At 49.1% G+C, this 21,983-nt stretch overlaps 1 protein-coding gene across 3 annotated transcripts in view; it reads right to left on the reverse strand.

The window, feature by feature from the left end:
- ABAT (4-aminobutyrate aminotransferase) overlaps positions 1-21,390 on the reverse strand; it is a 110,352-nt gene extending 88,962 nt beyond the window's left edge. For 2 of the 3 annotated variants that reach the window (XR_001006502.1, XM_011984210.1), the window contains exon 1: positions 21,246-21,390. The gene's annotated coding sequence lies outside the window, so the exon portion shown is untranslated. The remainder of the gene's footprint in view (positions 1-21,245) is intronic. The other variant, XM_011984206.1, reaches the window with a different exon arrangement.
- Positions 21,391-21,983: the final 593 nt, after the last annotated feature.

The raw sequence follows: 21,983 nt of genomic DNA on the forward strand, positions 1-21,983 counted from the left end.
AAAAAAAAAAAAAAAAGGGCTAGACGGTGGAAACTAACCCAAGGGTCCATGAGCAGATGAGCAGATAAACAAAATGTGATTTCTCCACACAACAGAACAGAGCAATTGCTGAAGGAGGGCCATGCGCTCAGCTACTCTCAACCACTCCTCTGGCAGCAGACCAGGTTGGAACCCTAGGGCCATCAGAGAGAGTACAGTCCTACTGATCTCTGGATTTTGGACTTCTGGCCTCTAGAACTGGAAGAGAATAAATTTTCATTGTTTTGAGTCACTCAGTTTGTGGCAAATTTTTTGCAGCAGCTCCAGGAAGTGAATGTATGATCTCAATGAATATTTTTACCAATCATGTCAGTTATTACTATTACCACCTCCAATTTAAAAAAGATCACCTCCTGCAATTTAAAACTTGCACAGGGCCAGGTGCGGCGGCTCACGCCTGTAATCCCAGCACTTTGGGAGGCCGAGGCAGGTGGATCACCTGAGGTCAGGAGTTTGAGACCAGCCTGGCCAACATGGTGAAACCCCATCTCTACTAAAAATTAGCCAGGCGTGGTCACTTGTACCTGTAATCCCAGCTACTTGGGAGGCTGAGGCAGGAGAATCGCTTGAACCTGGGAGGCAGAGGTTGCAGTGAGCTGCAATCACACCACTGTACCCCAACTAGGCAACAAGAGTGAAACTCCATCTCAAAAAAAAAAAAAACAACAACAAAAGAAGCTTGCACAGGAGGAAAGGGAGGTTCAAATTCATACATTATTACAAGGGCTCGGATCTGAACCCAGGCACTGACTGCAATTGCTTGTGTCTGGACTGTTCCAGGCATTTCCAAGTCATCCTCTCTTCCTGTCTCCACCTGAATCCAAGCCACTTCCACTTGTAATTGGCTGTGGCAGCCGCCTAAGTGGTCTTTCTGATCTCATCGAGGTCTTGTTCAATCCACTTTGCACGGAGCAGCCAGAGGGATTATTTTAAAGTGAAACACATCATGTCACTCCCTAGTTAATAACCTACCAAAGATCTCTAATTGCAGAGATAATAAAACCCAACCTTCTAATGATGACCTCAAGTCCTCCCAACGTGGGACCTGCCATGCATCTGCTCTGTCCCTGCCTGGAATGAGCTTCCCCCAGGCCCAAAACGGCTGTCTCATTCTTAAGCCCAAATACCACCTGCTCAGAACAGCCTTCCTTGACCCAAACTTAAAGTAGCCCCACTGCTTTCAGATCAACACATTTTATTTTTGTCACCCTTATCTGTCTCTTTCTCATTCGTTCATGATTCATCGGTCTCCCTCTGCCAGCACACAAGCTCCTCATCTCTTGTTTTCCTTGATTTCACAGTCAATGCGCAATGTAAGTTACATGTTGAGTGTTGGTAATTCCCTGGGACACGGACGCCTCTGGGGATGGGAACAGCAGGCCAGTTTTCCAGGAGGAAAAATTAAAATCAACGAATGATGGCTCAACCTGAGGAACTTCCTCCACAGGGGAAGTGGACGCCCTGGGGTCAGCTTGAAGAGGCCTGTCCAAGACCAGGCTTGTCCGATCTGCCCCCAGGGCACCTGGCTGCTTGGAAAACTTCCTATTCACTCCTGTGATGGTCCCATGGGTCCATCAGCATCTATAGGCCAGAAGAAGGGCTGGCCAGAGCTCAGGGACCACAGTAAGGTTGCCGATACCAAACTTCTCTCTTTATTTGTTTATTTTTTTGAGACAGTCTTGCTGTGTCACCCAGGCTGGAGTACAGTGGCACGATCTCGGCTCACAGCAACCTCTGCCTCCTTTCAAGTGATTCTCCTACCTCTGCCTCCTGAGTAGCTGGGATTACAGGCGTGCACCACACACGGCTAATTTTTGTATTTTTAGTACAGACGGGGTTTCACCATGTTGGCCATGCTGGTCTTGAACTCCTGACCTTGAGTGATCTGTCCGCCTCAGCCTCCCAAAGTGTTGGGATTAGAGGAGTGAGCCGCCATGGCCGGCCTGATCCCAAACTTTTGAGAGCTCCCGAGCAGAGGGCAGCCTTCTTCCCCAAGGTCCCCCTGCACGGTCACCCTGGCCCTTCTTTAATCCTGCTGGGTTCCCAGTGCTGTGCTGAGTCCTGGACAGAATGGAATGCAACCGAAGGAACCTTGGATTACAGAGGCAATGAGGCCCAGGTGTTAGGGTCATGGGCTGTGCACTCAGACCTGGGTTTGAGTCCCAGCTCTGTCCTGTACTATGGTTGCAATCTTCAATAAGTTACAAAATGGAAGGCAGATTTTGGCTCAGTAACTAGGAAAGCTCCTTGCCTTGGAGTGGGATCCACTCTGGAGGCTGGACGCCTTCTTCTCTAAGATGCAGGAGACAGGCTTTAAGCATCAGGCAAAGGGACTTGGTTTGGACCCGATCTGCTCAGAGATCCCTCATGGTCCCAGGTTCTAAGGTTCTGTGCATTGTTTAATTGTCCACTCCCTCGGGTCAACTGCTGAACCCCAAGAACTGGCATTGAGCTGGTGTACTGGAGTCAAGCCACTCTGTTCAGTTACCACTGAAAACTGCTCTGTATCTCTACTGACTTCGAGTGCTATGCATTTTGAGACTTAACATCACTCCAATGCAAGGAAAATTTCTTTCCACTTAGCGGATGAGAAAACGGAGGCAAAGAAAGCCAAAAGGCCCTTTGGTGGATCAGGCTTTATCTATCCTCACGCCATGCTAACTGATTTCCAGACATCACTGATGCTCTTAAACATCTTGTGATGCAGTGGAGTAGTGCCAGTTTGCAGACTGAGAAGCTGAGGCTGAGATAAGGTTCAGCAAAACTCATTCTATTCTTGCCACAAGTAAGTGGCAGTTGGGATTTGAACCAGGTCTGTCTGGCTGCCTCGTTTTTCTGCAGAATCATGAATGCAGTGCTTAGGGGTGATTCTGCAGAGGTGGAGAAACACAATCTTTACAATTATTTGGCTCCTGCAGAAAATTAAAAGTACAGCAAGGCGCTGGCCTCTTATCTCAACCAGTATGAACCATCTGCTTCTCATTCCAGTCTTTTAACAGAAATCTCCGAGGAGTTCGCCTCTCTCTCCCACAATGCCAACTCCAGTGGGGAGATGTCTTGTAGACTCAGCACTTTATTCTCAAATTGTGTAGTTTTCACATGCTGCTCTTACTTCCAAAGGACGTCCCCAAGCAAAGCTGGGGTTCTCCAGACTCGAGACCCAGAACAAAGAACTGAGCTCATGGGGACGCAGTCACTGGTCAGATAAGGACGAACACCCTTGTCCCCAGTTACTAATGGGTCATCACCTCTCAGGCTTGCTGACCCAGTGGCTCCAGCTGAATGCTGCCAGCTGGGCCTGACAATCAAGTGAAACGTTGGGAATGGGGAGGAAGTTGGGGAAGGCAGAGTGTAGGCGGGAGCACAGAGCTCTCTGTATGTCCCAAACCGGAACTCAGGTGTTAGGATGTGGCGGCCTGCCTTCCTTCTCCTGTGCTTCCTTCTCCACCAGGACGCAGCCCAGGACAGACGCCTAAAGTTACTCCAGGGATGTCTCAGCCTTGGGAATGCACCCATCACGACCAACTCCACATTCCATTGGAACTTGAGCCCTTTTTCAGCAAAGTGGCAATGGCAACTGCGAACCTCAAATTAAAATCTTTCTAAGCCGGCCCCAGGCGCGGTGGCTCACGCCTGTAATCCCGGCACTTTGGGAGGTTGAGGTGGGAGGATGGCTTAAGCCCAGGAGTTCCAGACCAGCTTGGGCAATATAGTGAGACCCCATTGCTACAAAAAATAAAAAAGGTAGCCAGGCATGGTGGCAGGTGCCTGTGGTCCCAGCTGCTCAGGAGGATTGCTTAAGCCCAGGAGCTCAAGGCCATTGTGAGCTGTTGATTGCACCACTGCACTCCAGTCTGGGTGACAGAGCAAGACCAGGAGTTCGAGACCCGCCTGGCTAACATGGTGAAACCCCATCTCTATTAAGAATACAAAAATTAGCCAAATGTGGTGGTGCACGCCTGTAATTCTAGCTACTCGGGAGGCTGAGGCAGGAGAATTGCCTGAACACAGGAGGCAGAGATTGCAGTGAGCCGACATTGTGCCACTGCACTCCAGCCTAGGCGACAGAGCGAGAGACTGTCTTGGAAAAAAAAAAATTCCCTGGGCAGCACAGTTGCAGCAGTTGAGAACCCTGCTCTCCAGGAAATGTGGCAGGTTATCTGCTCCAAGGCGATGTATTAACCACAGGCAGGTGCAAGCCTTCAGGTGAAGGGGTTCAAATGCCAACTCCCTCACTTGGTTTCTGAGGACCTGGTGCAAGCTGTGTAATAGCCCCTCGTCTGTAAAATGGATTTGAAATCACATCAAAGGGTTATTGTGGGGTTCCCAGAGAGGGTACTCATAGTACACAGTATATTACCAAGCACCAAGTAGATACTCAATAAACAGAGGAGATGTGGCTGTAGCAACAAGCTGTGTGCCAACATGGGCAAATGTGGTTTGACAAAGGGAGTGCTTATCCGAAATCTGTATTCTATTTTTCAGGGTTTGTTTTTTTTTCCCTAACACACTACTAATACTTATTCTAAAACTATATTATTTCCCCCAGGCTCTAAAACCTTCCTGAAGCAGTGTTATTCCTGGCTTCTTCATTCGTTCCTTTGCCAACAAATTCCCACCTTGAAAACCCACAAAGAACACAGTGGCCACCTACATTCATGAAAACAACATCAATCCTGTCTGCTATGTTTGGCTCTCCCATCCTGGAACAAGGGGCAGACCCATTTAATGAGATTCTGAGTGCTGGTGTATATTCAACTCCCTCCCCACAATTCTATAGAAACCCAGCAGATGTTTACCTTGATGAAAACCTTCTTAATTACTCCACTTGGTGCAGAAAGAACCAAAACCCCATGTTGGCTGCCAAATTTAAAAGGCACTGCCAAGAATGAGATGAGGGTCTTAGGTCTGGATAAGTCATCGGATCGGCTCGAGGCACAGATTGGAAACATCTCAGAATCCTGTCCTACTCCCCAGAAATGTTGTCATTCTGTAGGTAAAATTCCTGATGAGTATGACTCACTCTATATTTTGAAAAGGAAAGAAGTACCACAAAAAATGTAGGAAATTATAGAGTTGGAGAATTTTATATTTGTCCTTTGGAAGCTGTGTGGTCTTAGGCAAGTGACTTAAGCTCTCTAAGCTTCTGTGTTCTTATCCACAGAGTGAGAATCATGCCTCCACGGGTGAGGAGTAGAGATGACGGTGAATGAGGAGAAACAGTTCAAGTTCACGGCACTGTGGTCCACCTTAAGGGACACTCCGGCAGGCAAGACCCTCACCAGGCTGGGGAGAAAAGAGTTCCAGACCTGAGAGGGTGCCAGGCAGATGCTGCTGCTGGCAGAACTCAGGCTGACTGCACAGTAAAACTGATGCTTCCACTGCTAGCAAAAATGAAATATTCAGTGCCAGGAACTGGGGGATGAAGCTAAATAAAACTGATGCGTCACTCCAGGGGTTGCCATACACATTCTTCTCCTGCCAAGAAGCAACCCTAGTTGTGCTGAAAAGGCTCTTGAAACTACCCTAAATCTGGAATATTCAAGGTGACTTTTGTTATTGTTCTTAGGATAGTTGTTCTAGGTATAAAAACCAGCCCTTGAATGTAATTTAAAGGCCTTGAGGTCTGGTCCCTATCACTGTTCCAATTTCTGTGCACACTACCTTCCTGACTCTGGGTTTTACCACGAGGATCTAGTGTTTGTCCCGGGAAGGCTTCTCCTCAGTCTTTGCAGAGGCTGTTCCCACCGCCCAAGATGCTTTTCCCTTGCTTCTGATTCCTTCATTTCTACTCACACTTTTGATATCAGTTCATGACTCACTTTCTCAGACAAGACTTCCCTGAACCTCTCCCACCGATCACATCTTTCTCTTAGCACCGAATCCTACATGGCTCCCCTTTGTGGCCCCATCACATTCACATGTTACCTCTATTTGTGTAGTTATTTGGTTCATGTCTCGTCACTTACAAGGCTGTAAACTTCAAGGTAGGAGCTATGTATATGATTAAACTTGAATTCCCATCATGATACCATCTGGCACTGTGGAAGCCCAGTACATTTTTGTCGAATTGTTAGTAAGTCTTGATTGGTGCAGTCTCTTTAGAGAGCAATGAGGCAATGCCTATCGTATTCTAAGGCTACAGCAGTCAAGAGGCGGTATGGGGGCAAAGATTAAACACACTGATTAACAGAACTGAACAGAGAATAGAAACACATACATGCATATATGGACACTTGATTTTTGACAATGGAGGCAGTGATACTGGGCCAAATGAACTACCTATAGGTGAAAAAATTAATCATGATTCTACCTAATACAATATATAAAAATCAACCCCAGGTGGATGCTAGAGATAAATATGAAAGGCAAGACATGAAAGCTTCCAGAAGATAATAGAAGAAACAATACAACTGACCTTGGACTTTTTTCTTTTTTTTTTTGAGACGGAGTCTCACTCTGTCACTCAGGTTGGAGTGCAGTGGTGCAATCTCTGCTCACTGCAACCTCCGCCTCTCGGGTTCAAGTGATTCTCCTCCTTCAGCCTCCCAAGTAGCTGGGACTACAGGTGCCTGCCACACCCGGGTGATTTTTTTTGTATTTTTAGTAGAGACGAAGTTTCACTATGTTGGCCAGGTTGGTTTCGGACTCCTGACCTTGTGATCTACCTGCCTTGGCCTCCCAAAGTGCTGGGATTACAGGCGTGAGCCACCACACCCAGCCGGACTTCTTAAATAGGATACAAAAAGCATTAACCATAAAAGACCAGGTTGGTGGCTCATGCCTGTAATCCTAGCACTTCAGGAGGCTGAGGCAGGAGGATTGCTTGAGGCCAAGACTTTGAGACCAGCCTGGGCAACATAGTAAGACCCTGGCCTTGGTGACTATTTGCCTCTCATGAGGCAAAGGGGTCCACAGGATGGGGATGAGGGAGAAAAATTTATTTTTTTCTGTAGATTGAGTTGCCCTGTTTGAATGTTTTATCATGTGCCATGATTGCCTATTCAAAAAACAAAGTATATATAGACTTGAGGAATAAAGGCACAGGAAGGGAAGCAGGTGGGCTTCTAAGTCCCTGGCTCTTGGAGGTCCTCCAATAATCCCATGTTTGAAGACTTAGGTTTTGGAGCCAGGTAGATCCTAGTTCAAGTCCTGTTTCAAGTTCTTGCTACCTCTGTGACCTTGGTGAAGAAGCTTAAAAGAAGAGGACCTTTCCCACCTTATTGAGATAATAAATAATAAATAATAAATAAAAATAAAAATGAGATAGTCCAAGTAGTACTCAGTGTCTTGTAGGTAGGAAGCATTTAACTTGGGGCCGGGTGCGGTGGCTCATGCCTCTTATCCCAGCACTTTGGGAGCCCAAGGTGGGAGGATTGCTTGCGGCCAGGAGTTTGAGTCCAACCTTGGCAACATTGCAAGACCTCACCTCTACAAAAAAATAAGTAAAATAGCGGGGTGGGGAATGTGCCTATAGTTCCAGCTAAGGCAGGAGGATCCCTTGAGCCCAGAGGTCGAGGCTGCAGTAAGCCACAATGGTGCCAGTGCACTCCAGCTTGGGCAACAGAGTGAGACGCCTGTCTCCTAAAAAAAAAAAGCATTCAAATCTTATCATCCGGTTTTCCAATTTAACAACCATTCATATAATGTTTCAAAAGGTAGTTTTGTTGTTGCCATTTTACAGATGAGGAAACTGAGGTCTGGACAGAAGTCACTGGCTCCCGGGCACTCAGGGAGCCAGCAGCACAGCTGCTTTCCAGATGCAGGACTTTTCCCTGATCTCACAGGTCTAAGACACAGGCCTCACCCCAAGCCCCACCGCAGGCCTTTCAGGGGATGCACCACGTGGGACCCGACGGATGACCCGCAAATGATCCGAGTTGTTGGCAGGTGGCTGCTGCTGGAAGGAGTGCTCAGTCCAAACAAACAGCAAGCTGCTCAGCTTCTTTTTTTGTTTTGTTTTTGTTTTTTGAAACAGAGTCTAGCTCTGTCACCAGGCTGGAGTGTGGTGGTGCGATCTCAGCTCACTGCAACCTCCAACTCCCTGGTTCAAGCTATTCTCCTGCCTCAGTCTCCCCAGTAGCTGGGATTACAGTCAAGTGCCACAACACCCAGCCTTTTTTTTTCTTTTTTGTATTTTTAGTAGAGATGGGGTTTCACTATGTTAACCAGGATGGTCTCGATCTCCTGACCTCATGATCCACCCGCCTCGGCCTCCCAAAGTGCTGGGATTACAGACCAGAGCTCAGCTTCTGAAGAACCCGGAAGAACGGGACTGAAGACTAGCACCTGCTCCGTGGGAGGGCAGGTGACCAAGTGCTCTCAGCAAACACTTTGCAACCAGATGTGCGTCCCCACCTCAGAGTCACTGTTTCCCACTCTTTCACCAGTGCACCCACCATCTCTTCCTTCTCAAGGGAAAAAAACAGACTAGACCCAACCTGGCTCACCCGTGATCTGGGAGTGGTTCAGCAAGCTTCAGCATGCCTTCACCTCCACCCATCCAAGGCCACTCTGCACTTCCAAAGCCCCTGAGTACAAACAAGGCTGGTCTTGCACTCCATACCCTGTCTCTGGGGGCTAAGGAAAGCACTTTCAGACTCTCTCCATATACCACCAGTTCATATTGAGCATTTATGACTTTTCAAGCCTTTCTCATCTGCAGTGGTAGTTGGTCTTCCCAAACTCTGCTGTGATCACTAGGTGAAAAGACATTATTGTACCCATTGATGGATGAGTAAACTGAGGCCAGAGAGAGCAGTGGGCATATGCAGAGGTGTCCCTGTGGGTCAGTCCTAGACACCAGGGCTCCACAGTCTTCAAGCCTCAGTTTCTCACTAGAAATGCTGCTTTTAGTAGGAGACCCTGGGCGAGTCAGTCATCCTTTTTGAGCTTCCATTTCCTGTCTCTGAAATCTGATCAGCCTTTCCTCATAGGGCTGTTGTGAGCGACAAGGTGAGCAAGTACACACAAACACAGCCAATGTGAGTGGCCACTACTCATGGCTCATTGTCATTATCACGGGTAAAGCTGGAGCCAAAACTGTGTCCAGGGTCCTCTGCATGTTTTCTCCCATTCACCCTGCCAGTCTGCCTCTGAATCCCTCCTGGAACCTGTCCCTAGATCAGAATGTCCACACTCTTCTGTGTGTGGCTCTTCTTTGAGCCCTGCTTTCAGCCCTTTGCAGGACTGGACACTTAGGGCTGGGGCAGGACGCCAGGCATGCAAATCTGCATGCAGGCATTCATTTGTACAAATGCTCCTTGGTGTGCACATTTCCAGGCTGTCCCCAGACCTGCGCTCAGCCTGCGAAGCCAGTAGAGTGCTATTTACAGCTCTGGGCAGAGAGAGGAGGCAGGCTTTGTTCCCATGCACAAAACAGCCCTGTCCTGCTTGGGTGGTGCCTTGCTCTTTTGGCTGGTGTTCGGCCAACCTTGCCCTGAAGGAGCTTCCAGGTTCTAAAACGTTTTGCAGGAAGGCCAGTAATCTGCCCCTGGGATTGGCTGTTTCCCTAATGAAACCTGAGCTCAAAGGCTAGTGGGAGAAGATGTCTGTCTACTCTCCATTCAGCTTCCAGGAGGATCTTTCTCAACTGCTAATAAAAATCACATCACTGCCTTGCTTAACTCTCTTCCATGGTTCCCTATGAGTCTCTGAGTCAAGTCCAAATTCATGACCACGGGTCACCTGGCGGGAAATGATCTACTCTTCCTACGACCTTCACTTGCCACTCCTCATCCACTCATGCCTCTCCATCATTTGAACACTGTTTTATTGTTGTTGTTGTTTGTTTGCTTTTTTGTTGTTGTTGTTTTGAAACAGAGTTTCGCTCTGTTGCTCAGGCTGGAGTGCAGTGGTGCAATCTGGGTTCACTGCAATCTCCGCCTCCTGGGTTCAAGCGATTCTCTTGCCTCAGCCTCCCAAGTAGCTGGGACTACAGGTGCACGCTGCCAGGCCCGGCTAATATTTTTTGTACTTTTAGTAGAGACAGGGTTTCACTGTGTTGCCCAGGCTGGTCACGAACTCCTGAGCTCAGGCAATCCACCTGCCTCAGTCTCCCAAAGTGCTGGATTACAGGCGTGAGCCACCGCACCTGGCCGAACATTGGTTTTATAGAAAAAAGAGTTATACGCTACCTGCTTACAACACAAATTTTTGGATTATCTGATTCTAGCCTTGTTCATTATTATTATTATTATTTTGAGACAGGGTCTCCATTGACCAAGCTGGAGTGCAGGGGCGCAATCTTGGCTCACTGCAAACTATACCTCCTAGGCTCAAGCAATTCTTGTGCCTCAGCCTCCTGAGTAGTTGGGACAATAGGCACGCTTGACTAATTTTTTGTATTTTTGGTAGAGACAGGGTTTTACCATGTTGCCTAAGGTGGTCTTGAACTCCTGAGCTCAAACAATCTGTCCACCTCGGCCTCCCAAAGTGCTAGGATTGCAGGCATGAGCTGACGTGCCTGGCCTTGTTCATTATTTTCAAACTATTTCGTTGACTCCTTTGTAAGTTGTAGAAAACTGGTAGACAAGCAAATTCTGCCTTGTCCAACCATGTTTGCCTCTGTTGGGAATCTATTTAGACGTCACTTTACTCTTCACATATTTGTACTTTATTTGGCTGCTCCTTTGAACTGGTTCTAATGTCTGCCTGGTTCCCTCATCGAATGAGCCTAATAAAATCGTTGAGTGTTTTTGTATCTGTATGAGATTCATGATTTTACCCCCGACTTTTTTTTTTTTTTTTTTTTTTTTAAGACAGGATCTGGCTCTGCTGCCCAGGCTGGAATGCAGTGGCATGATTATGGCTCAATGCAGCCTCGGCCTCCTTGACTCAAGTGACCCTCCTGCCTCAGCCTCCTGAGTAGCTGGGACTACAGGTGCACGTCACCACACCTGGCTAATTTTTAAAAGTTTTTGTAGAGAAGGGGTCTTGAGGGGTCTTGCTGTGTTGCCCAGGCTGGTCTCAAACTCCTGGGCTCAAGTAATCCTCCTGCCTCAGCTTCCTGAGTAGCTGGGACTACAAGCATGCATCACCATGCCCAGCTAATTTTAGTATTTTTTGTAGAGGCAGGGTTTGGCCATGTTGGCCGGGCTGGTCTTGAACTCCTGAGTTCAAGTGATCCACCTGCCTCAGCCTCCCAAAGCACTGGGATTGCAGGTGTGAGTAACTGGGACTACAAGCATGCATCACCACACCTAGCTAATTTTAGTATTTTTTGTAGAGGTGGGATTTGGCCATGTTGGTCAGGCTGGTCTTGAACTCCTGAGTTCAAGTGATCCGCCTGCCTCAGCCTCCCAAAGCACTGGGATTGCAGGTGTGAGCCACCATGCCCGGCCTATTCTTTTTTTCCCTGCGATTTTCTTGGAACGGCTTCCTATGAACTCTCTGGGCCTGTTCATGATGCTCCCCCTGACCAGAGTCTCTTTTTCTTCTTCTCTGCCTTTTCCTCCTGAAATTTCTTCCCCAGAATCCCCAGGAACGGGGAGTGGTAACCTCTTTCTGCTTCGAGCTTGAACCTGTATTCACTCCCACACACCTTTGGCACTTTCCTCACTGTGCGTTCCTTGTTTTGGGGCCTGTTTCCGCATGGCTAGTCTAGAAGAGACGCTGGTGTGGTAGCTGAGTCTTTGTCTCTCCCTCCGTCTCTCTCTGTCTCTCTCACGCACACAGACACATAGACACACACACACACCCCTACTACTGTACTGCACATGGAAATCATACAATAAATGAACACACTCATTGACAAATGAATGAATGCCAGATGGCTACATCTGTCCACTCCAGATAAGCCACCAAAAGGGAGGCCTGGCTTTCCTTGTTCAATACTATAGATACCAGACAACCATGCCTGGAGTCTAGTAAGTACCCAATAAACACTGGTTGAATGAACCAAAAAATACAACTTAAGTTCTTGTTCTTGCATCACTTTTAAGTCATCTCTCCTTTCTCCACTTTCAGAGGACAGACCTAAGTAGCTTCAGAATGCTCCCCCTCCACCCCATATTTTCATTATCATTGCAGCATTTCAGTTCTTTTTTTTCTCTCTCTCTTTCTTTAGAAACAGGGTTAGTTATAATATGTTAGGGCTGGAGTGTGCAGTAGCTATTTACAGGCATAATTCCACTACCGATCAGCACAGGAGTTTTCACCTGCTCTGTTTCTGACCTGGGCTGGTTCACCCCTTCTTGGGCAACCTGGTGGTCCTCCACTCCCAGGAGGTCACCATTTTGATGCCAAACTAGTGCAGACCCCTGATTAGCATAGTACACTACGGCCCAGAACTCCTGGGCTCAAGCAATCCTCCTGCCTCAGCCTCCCGAGTAGCTGGGACTACAGGCATGTGCCACCCTGCTCAGTGGATACAACATTTCAATGCTCTTGATCCCATTCCCTTTAAGGAGTGGAGGGTGATCTCCACTCTGCTTCATGGCCATCGTGTGACCTTGGGCAAGGCACTGCTCCTCTGGGCTTCCGTTTTCCCACAGATAAAGCGAGGCCAGTGTAGACATTTCAACAGATAACATAAGGCAAAGATACAAACGGCCAATAATGCCTGAAAGATGCTTCAGCTCAGGCACCACTTACATCGTAACAGATGCTGTCAATGTAACTTATCAGCAAAGTTATCCCTAGCTTAGCTCTGAGTGTGGGGGTTACAGATCCGTCTAAAATAGCTTCTCAAACTTAAAAGTGCACACAAACCACCCCAGGGGATATTGTTAAAATGCAGATTCACATTCTGTAGTTTTGGGTGGGGCCCAAGATTCTGCATTTCTAGCTAGCTCCTAAATGATGCAATGCTGCTGGCTGCCGGACCACACTTTTAGTAGTAAGGTACTAGAACACGGTGGTTCCCACCTTTGAAGGAATTCTCAGTGCAGCCCAGGGACAGAGTGCCGGCAAGTTGCCGATGTCCAAGGTAATAGATGTTAGCACCTAAATGGGAGATGCTGGCAGTGAAGGTTACGGGACCTCTGAGAATGGACAAGGTTGGCAGGCGCCGGGGGCTGGTCCAGGATTCCTAGAGAACATGGAAATAGAGTTGGGAGCATTCTTCCCGCCAGTGATTCTACTAAATCATAATTCTGGTGGGCAGGGGCATCAATCTGTGTTTTAACAAGATCTTGAGGGGATTCTGATGCTGACGTTTGAAAAACACCGTGCTAGACAGAGATAAAGGGGTAGGCTACTCTGGTTGAAGAACAGCATTCTGTTTTCCCACGGTAGGGTTTGTAAATTGGGTTCATTTATTCATCCATTCATTCACACATGCATCCATCAATCTAGCCAACCAACAAAGGGGTTGTGTCTGTCCATCCATGCATCCATCCACACCCCCAGCCATCCAACATCCAACAAATACATGCTGAATGCCTCGTGTGTGTGTGTGTGTGTGTGTGTGTGTCTGTGTCTGTGTGTATCCTGTTAGGCACAAGCAATCTGATTGAAATTGTAGATATACACGCCTGTCTTAGCCTCTAACCAGTGATTCTCAACGAGGGGCAATCTGGTTCCCCAGGGGACACTTCACAATGCCTGGAGACATTTCCGGCTGTCACAACATGGAGGAAAGTATGTTGCCAGCATCTCGTGGGTGGAGGCCAAGAATGCTGCTAAACATCCGGCACAGGACGGCCTTGGTCCACGTCAGTAGTATAGAGGTGGACCAGGAGCAGTGGCTCACGCCTGTAATCCCAGCACTTTGGAAGGCCGCGGCGGGCGGATCACCCGAGGTCACAAGTTCAAGACCAGCCTGGCCAACATGGTGAAACCCCATCTCTGCTAAAAATACAAAATTTAGCCAGGCGTGGTAGCGGGCGCCTGTAATCCTAGCTACTCAGGAGGCTGAGGCAGGAGAATCGCTTGAACCTGGGAGACAGAGGTTGCAGTGAGCTGAGATTGTGCCACTGCACTCCAGCCTGGGCAACAGAGCGAGACTCCATCTCAAAAAAAAAAAAAAAGAGAGAGAGAGAGAGAGATACCAGTCATTGGATTAGGGGCCACTCTCATGCAGGAAGACCTCATTTTAACCTAATTAATTATTTCTGCAAAGGCTCTATTTCCAAACTAGGTCCTATTTATAGGTCCGGGTAAACAGGATCATACTACTGCACTCCAGCCTGGGCAACAGAACAAGACTCCCTCTCAAAAAAAAAAAATGTGTTGAGGCTGAGAAACTTTGCAGTAGACTGTGAGTTCCTGATGGGCAGGAACTGGTGTTATTCCCAGGATCACAAGACAGTGTGTGACCTACAGGAGCTGAGCAAATATTTAAGTGGATGAAGAAATAGTGACACAAACAAACATTCATTTATATAAAGAACTCTGGGCCAGGCGAGGCGGTTCACACTTGTAATCCCAGCACTTTGGGAGGCCGAGATGGGAGAATCGCTTGATCCTAGGAGTTCAAAACCAGCCTGGGCTACATAGGGAGACTCCATCTCAACAAAAAAATGCTTTTTAAAAAATTAGCCAGGTGTGGTGGCACCTGTTGTTCCAGGTGCTTGGAAGACTGAGGCAGAAGGATCGTTTGAACTTGGGAAGTCAAGGCTGCAGTAAGCTATGATCATGCCACTGCACTCCAGCTTGGGTGACAGGGTGAGACTCTGTCTCAAAAAAAAACAAGAAAGAAAGCAAAAGAAAAAGAAAAAAGAACTCTTACAGCTCAAGAACAAAAAGACAACTGAATTCAAAAATGGGCAAAGAACTTGAGTAGACATTTCCCCAAAGATAACATAAAAATAACCAGCAAACACATAAGATGCTCAATGCCATCAGTCATTGGGGAAATGCAAAACAAAACCACAATGTGGTACTGCTTCACACTCGCCACAATGACCCCAATAATAATAATCAAAAAGTGGAGGTCGGGCGCAGTGGCTCATGCCTGTCATCCCAGCACTTTGGGAAGCCGAGGTGGGCGGATCACTTGAGGTCAGTAGTTCAAGACCAGCCTGGCCAACAAGCTGAAACCCCGTCTCTATTAAAAATACAAAAACAGTAGCCAGGCGTGGTGGTGGCCCATGCGTGTAATCCCAGTTACTTGGGAGGCTGAGTCAGAATTGCCTGAACCCAGGAGGTGGAGGCTGCAGTGAACCGAGATCACACCACTGCACTCCAGCCTGGGTGACAGAGCAAGACTCCCCCGGGACCCCCAAAAGTAAATAAAAATAAAATGGTGAAAATGGTCAATTTCATGTTATGTGTATTTTACCCCAATTTAAAAAATACATTTCTGCATTCAATCAATGCTCCTTGAGTATCTACTGTGTGCATAGGGAAGTGTGCTATGCATTTGAGACACAAGAATAAATGTGATGGATGTGATGGCTGCTTCCAGGCAATTACAGATTGGGAGGAAATCCAGCAAACAGTGATGGACCCAAGAAATCTAGGGTGTGATGGACCCAGGAAGTCTAGGATGTAGATGACAGGAGTTGGGAGGAGGAGAAATGGTTTTCCCTGGCTGGAGGTGGGGGGAGGGTCGGGGGAGTCTACCTATAAAAGCAATGTGAGATAGCTTTTGAAGGAGGAGGAAAACTTGCCCTTGGAGAGTTAATCTTATTATTGAAGGGATGTGTAATTAGAGGTCACATGATGGCATCCCATCCCTGCAACGGGTAAGACAGTTTAATGTGTGGAGTGTCTAGAGAAAGCAAGGATGGTTAGACCCCAGGAAGGAGGAGCTAGAACACAGACCCCCTCAGAGAGCTCCCTCAGGCTTTCTGTGAAAAGCTCCTGCAGCGCAGTGGTCATGGTGGATCCGAGGGCAGAGTGAAGAAGTGAGGACAACTGATTTAGCCTGCTAAGCATTCTTGGGGCCTCAGGAGCCCCCACTGTCCTTTCTGGGGCTTTTGTCTTCTGCCTCCTGGCAAGGAGCAGGCAAGCAGACAAAACAGTGCGAGAGGCCGCGCGCGGTGGCTCAAGCCTGTAATCCCAGCACTCTGGGAGGCCGAGACAGGCGGATCACGAGGTCAGGAGATAAAGACCATCCTGGCTAATATGGTGAAACCCCGTCTCTACTAAAAAAATACAAAAATCTAGCCAGGCGAGGTGGCGGGCGCCTGTAGTCCCAGCTACTCGGGAGGCTGAGGCAGGAGAATGGCGTAAACCCAGGAGGCGGAGCTTGCAGTGAGCTGAGATCCGGCCACTGCACTCCAACCCGGGCGACAGAGCGAGACTCCGTCTCAAACAAAAACAAAAACAAAAACAAAACCAAAACCAAAACCAAAAAAAAAAGGTGTGAGAGACCAGGGCTTGTATTAATTAAGCACCTACTAAGTACCAGGGGTTGGAACACATGGTTTTATGTAATCCTCACAGCAGCCCAATGAGGGAGGTTCTACTATTGCCTCCTCCTTCTACCATTTTTTTTTTTGGCTTTCATGTTTTTTCCTTTGTCTTTTAGCTATTTTAGAGATAGAGAAATGAGGCACTGAGAGTTAAAGTGGCTGGCCTGAGGTCATCACGTGGGTGAAAGCTGGATTCAGGTGAAGTCAGTCTGATACCAGGATCCCTCTAGGTGCTCAGAAAAGGAATTCTCCCATGGTAAGGAAGGAGGCCTGGCCTGCTGAGATGAGCCTCAGATTTCTGTCTCTTGGCCCCAAAAACTATTGGCAAACTCAAAGCTGAATTTCGCCACTGGCAACTTCTGGTGTGACCAAGTCTCTCAACTTCTGTGGGTTGTGCTCTACTCATTTTAATTTTTATTTTGTGATTAATTATTTAGAGTCTTCCTTTGTTGCCCAGGCTGGAGTGCAGTGGCTCGTTCACAACTCACTGCAGCCTCAAACTCCTGGGCTCAAGTGATTCTCCTGCCTCAGCCTCCCAAAGTGCTGGAATCACAAATGTGAGCCAAGGTGGCCAGCTCACTTTGCTCATTTTTAATGCATGGGAAGCGGGTGGAGATTTATTTTCTTCTTCTTCCCCCATGAATATGTTCTCATACATATATACTATCTAGGTCCCTTTAATTCTCCATTTCCCTAACTATCTATGTTCATGCATATTTACTTTAAAAAAAAAATAGGATCATACTTGCTATATTGATTCTGTGACTTTATCTTTTTCATTAAATCATATGCCTCAGGAACCTTTCCAGGTCAGGAATGTGGATCCACCTCATTCTTCTAAAGACTGCTCATTCTCCCACATGAATGCATATACTGTAACCCATTCCTATACTGGTGTTGCAGGCTCTGCCATAGACATTTTTGTGTTATGTCCGCGCAAGTGTGAGCATTTCTATGCGAGATTTTTCAAAGTGGGATTGCTGGACCGAAGGGCATGCCATTGAAGTTTCGAAAGACCCTGATAACTAATCTGAACAGGGCCCAGAACTCAGTTGTTTCTCAAACAATTTCTGGCATGGATGTTTCTTTGATCCTTGGTGGAGAAGCGGGTGACGGTCTTAGGCAAGTCTTTTAACCTCTGGGAGCCTTAGTTTGCTTATCTGTAGAGTGAGAAACAGTGTCATAGACACAAGAGTGCTTTGGAGATGATAAGGTCCTATGTAGGCTGGACGCTGTGGCTTATTCCTGTAACTCACACCTGTAACCCCAGCGCTTTGGGAAGCCAAGGTGGGAGGATCACTTAAGCCTAGGAGTTCGAGACCACCCGACTCTGTCTCTACTGAAAAGAAAGACAAAAACCAAACAAGAAAATCCTGTGTAAATGTGAGAAATTAAAAACTGTTATTAACATTGGAAGGCTCCGCAGCTAGACACATCTCCTTCTCCTCATTACATGGAAACCAAAACAAGGAGTTTGTGCAAGAAAGAAGCTGTTTTTGGTTTTATTTTGTTTTTTATTTTTTTGGAGACAGGGTCTCACTCTGTCACCCAGGCTGGAGTGCAGTGGTGTGATCACGGCTCACTGCAGCTTCGACCTCCCCGGGCTCACGCAATTCCCCCACCTCAGCCTCCCAGGTTGCTAGGACTACAGGGGCATGTCACCTTGCCCAGCTAATTTTTTTTCCTGTACTTTACAGAGATGGGGTTTTGCCATGTTGCCCACGCTGGTCTCAAACTCCTGGGCTCAAGCCTACCACCCGCCTCAGCTAGGAAGCTGTTTTATATTAAGTATTAACTATGTTTAAGGCCATGTATTAGACCAGCAGTTTTCAATAAGGAAGGAAAAGGATGGTTCTGCTCCCCAGGGCACATCTGGCAATGTCTACAGACATTTCTGATAGACATGACTCATGGGGTGGGGAGTGTCACTGGCATCTAGTGGGTACGGACCGGAGGAGCTGCTGAATATCCTACAATACACAGGGGGGTCCCACAACAAAGAATCCTCCGACCCAAATGTCAACAGTGCCCAAGATGAGAACCTCTCATCTAGACCTGTCTCTTTTCTGATGTCCAACTCCAACAAACCTCATTCAAAGATGAGGAACTGAGGCTCACAGACATGAATGACTTGCCTAAGGTTCCACAGACAGACACTACCAGTGACCAACTCTCTGCTCCATCTGGCTTCAGGGTCTGTGGTCCATTCCATATACTACACTGTCACTCTGGGAAGGCATCGCCTAGTCCCCAGGCGCCTTAGCCCTCACAGATTATCTACAGCAAGGGTTACAAGTTTTGCCTTAAGGCAAAAGCACCTCCCCACTTCATGATTAGAGGTTTTATGACTTTGCACGTGTAATCATTGTTTCTGCTCATTTGCTGTGTGCTAAACATTTTATGAGAATTAACTCATTTTACCCCAAGGATATGTCACAGAGAGGTTAAGATCAGACACTAAGTGGCAGATTTGTGCTCCAAACCCAGATAAAAGGTCTCCAGGGACCAACCTCTCCGCCTCTCTACCGTGGTTCCCCTCATGCTTTGAACTTCGCCTTGGCAAAGTTGGGGTACAACAACCAATCCTTTAGCTGGGAACTGGGTGGGGGCAGAAACAGAGAGAGCCCCTACTTCAGACTCTCTCATTTGTAGGGACCCAGTCCCTGCTGCCTAGGGGGATGGTCCTACAGAATCTGCCAGAATTTCAGCTCTTTTCCCATGCAATGCCCCAGGAGAAAAGACACAGGGCTCTGAATAGAGATGAGACAATGTGCAGGGAACTCAAAGCCAGAGGGCATGGGTAGGGGCTAAGAGGGAGGGGACCTTGGAGGGAAGGGATGTGACATCCTTAGGTCCTGTCCAAAGTTCTTGTAGCAAAGCCAGCTAGGCAACTGAGGTTCCTGCAGTAGCCTCCACTCCAGTATCTGATTCTCATTAGCTGCAACTGATCTTATTAGCTCTCCTGGGTCAATTTGGATTTTGGCAAGCCTAGATTTGGCAATGGCCTCAATACAAAGATCACACGGGGAAGCAGGGATGCACCGACACCGAGGAATGCTTTCCCCGAGGCAACCTGCTGGGGAACGGAGGTTGAGTTCCAGCTCTGCCCCTTCCTGGCTTCGTGACCTTCGCAGAGCCTTGGCGCTTCCTCTGACAAGTGGGGACTTGGGACCCAGCAGTCCCCAAGTCCCCATTGTAAATGTGAGGACTGGGGCTTGTGTCAGGGATCCTAGCACCCTAAGGGTCCTGGAGGGGTTGGGGCCAGTTGTCACCCACAGGCTGGGTGACCTTGAGCAAGTCTCTTCCCCTTTTGTGCCTCTGTGTGTTTAACTCTCAAAGGAAGGGGCCACGTCTTCAATGTAGAAGCCCTTTTAGGTCTTAGGACTCCAGACTGGACCATTTACCTCTCCCTGGGGCTGATCTCTTTGGGCCTTGAGGAAACACATTTCTCTATGACTCCACGCCGCAGCATAGGCTCCAAAGAGCAAGACACGACTCACTGCCTCCCTCTCTTCTACCCCCCAACCTGACCCACCAGAGAAGAGCTCTTCCCACCCCCTCCCCACCCCCAGGTCACCAACATCCTGTCCCTTAGTCTAGCTTCATCAAAGCAGCAAAGCCAACAGTCTCCTCCCCATTGGATGGGCACAGTAGCACCCATCTCTCTTGGCTGAATGCCCAGGGAATTCCACCAGGCAATGCCCACAGGAGCTTGAGGGGGTGCACAGGAGTTTAGGGGGAAAATGGGGGTCCTCTTGGAAGAGGGCCAGTAGTCCTCTCAGACTGTAAGAGAGGATGCACTGAACACAGCCCTTTGTGTGTGTGTTGGGGTGGGGGGCGGGGGAGAGGTGTCGGGTGGTCTCTGCTGGTCCTACTGCCTCAGAGGCCATCTCTGCTGTCAGAGTTTGAAGACTCCTGGAAGGGCCTCTAGGCCCCGGATCCCAGTTTCAAGAGCTCCAGTCTTACTAAATCTCACTGAATCCCCCCCCGGTCTTACCTTGGCCAGGGTGGGTGAGGAAAGGTGAGAGGATGTGAAATAGGTGGGGCAGCCAGGTGTGGGAGTGGAGCTGGGGTGAGGTAGAGAAGGATGGGATTGGGAGCAGTGGGAAGATGGCGCAGGGCGTTACTAGGTTGGGGTTTGTGTGAAAGGGCTTGGGAGGAGTGGAGGGAGGTGGATGACTTGGAGGGGTGGCCAGACCTTTGCCCTGCTCCTGAGTATGAAGATCCCTCATTTTACATCTTTACTGGGGAGGACAGGGGAAATCCCCAGAAGCCTTTAATGTGGTGGTAACAGAGGCCACCCTGCCTCTCTGACGGGTAGGGAGGGGTCTCCGGCAGGGCTAAGGGTGAATCATCTCTCTCTCCAGAGCTCAGTATCTGGGGTGGGAGGGTGACTTGCAGGTCTCTGCTCCGGGATTTCCTTGTCTTATGATGGGGGGAGAGCTTCCATTTTTCATGGAGGGGGAGGTCACTGTCATTTATGAGCTGAGAAGACCCCCATTATTCCGAAAGAGAGGGGAGAAGCAAGACACCCAAACTTAGTTTTTTAAGGATGGGGAAGGGGAAGGGGCATCAGTCTCCCAAGAGGTGAGGGGGCTCTAGAGACCTGGGGACCACTTTTAGGGGCCACATTCTATTTCAAGGGGTAAGAGGGAGAGGACTTCTGTCTAGAGCTGGAGCCAGGAGGAAGGGCCCATTTCTGAAGGAGAAAGGAAGGTATTTTGCTCTCTGGGGGGTAGGAGCGCCTGTCTTTTTGGGGGAGGGGCCTCGCGCCTTGGGAAGATGCGGGCTCCGTTTCTTAGGAGAAGATGCCCGGGTTTTGCTCCCTGGGGGCAGGGCAGAAGGACCTCCTCTCGGCTGTCCTCGGAAGGGCCCGTCCCAAGCCACCCGGCGCCTCGCGCTCACCTCCAGGCCCCGTCTCCGTTCCGCGGGATCCGAACCACCGGGTTCCGACTTGCGGGATGCGCGCCCCGAGTTCCGGCCGCGCTGGGTGTCTGCTCTGCTTCCCCCAGCGACTCGCTGGACTCCCTGGCTCCGCCGAGCGTCCTGGCCAATCAGCGCCGCCAGCCCCGGCCCTCGCTCTCGCCGCAGCCAATGGTTGCGCCCGCCACGGGCCACCGCCCCCGGGAGGGAGGGGGCAGGCGGGGCGGGGGCAGAGTCCAGCCTCCGGGGGCGGGGGAGACGAAAGCTGGGGCGGGACCGACCCGGGGGCTGGGAAGAGGGACCGCGAGGGCTGGGAGGAAGTGCTGGAGCTGGGGAGGAGACAGCTGAGTATCCCCGTCAAGTTGTGGGGACACTGGACCCTCTGGGGGGCAACTCCATAGGTTGATTTGACCTGGATCTTAATGGGCCTTTTACACCCTCAGGGCTGCAGGCTAGTGTAGCTCCACCTCCACTCGCGTCTCGGATCCGGTCTCTGGAGCTCTAGAGTCAGAATCAGAAGGGTTCCCTTTGCGGAGGAGAGAAGGAGCATCCCGCCCTCCCCACCTCAACACCCATCTCAGCCCTCAGGGCCCTGCCAGCCCTTCTTGCTCCCAGCGACTTTCCTCCGCCAGGCCCCAGCGCTCCGGAAGACAAACAGGGCACTGGGAGTCAGAGGGGGTTCCTTCTGCATGACCTGGAGCCGGTCACTGCGCCTCCTGA

This window comes from Mandrillus leucophaeus, unplaced genomic scaffold (genome assembly GCF_000951045.1).
Source record: "Mandrillus leucophaeus isolate KB7577 unplaced genomic scaffold, Mleu.le_1.0 Scaffold263, whole genome shotgun sequence".
In the NCBI taxonomy this organism is placed as follows: Eukaryota; Metazoa; Chordata; class Mammalia; order Primates; family Cercopithecidae; genus Mandrillus; species Mandrillus leucophaeus.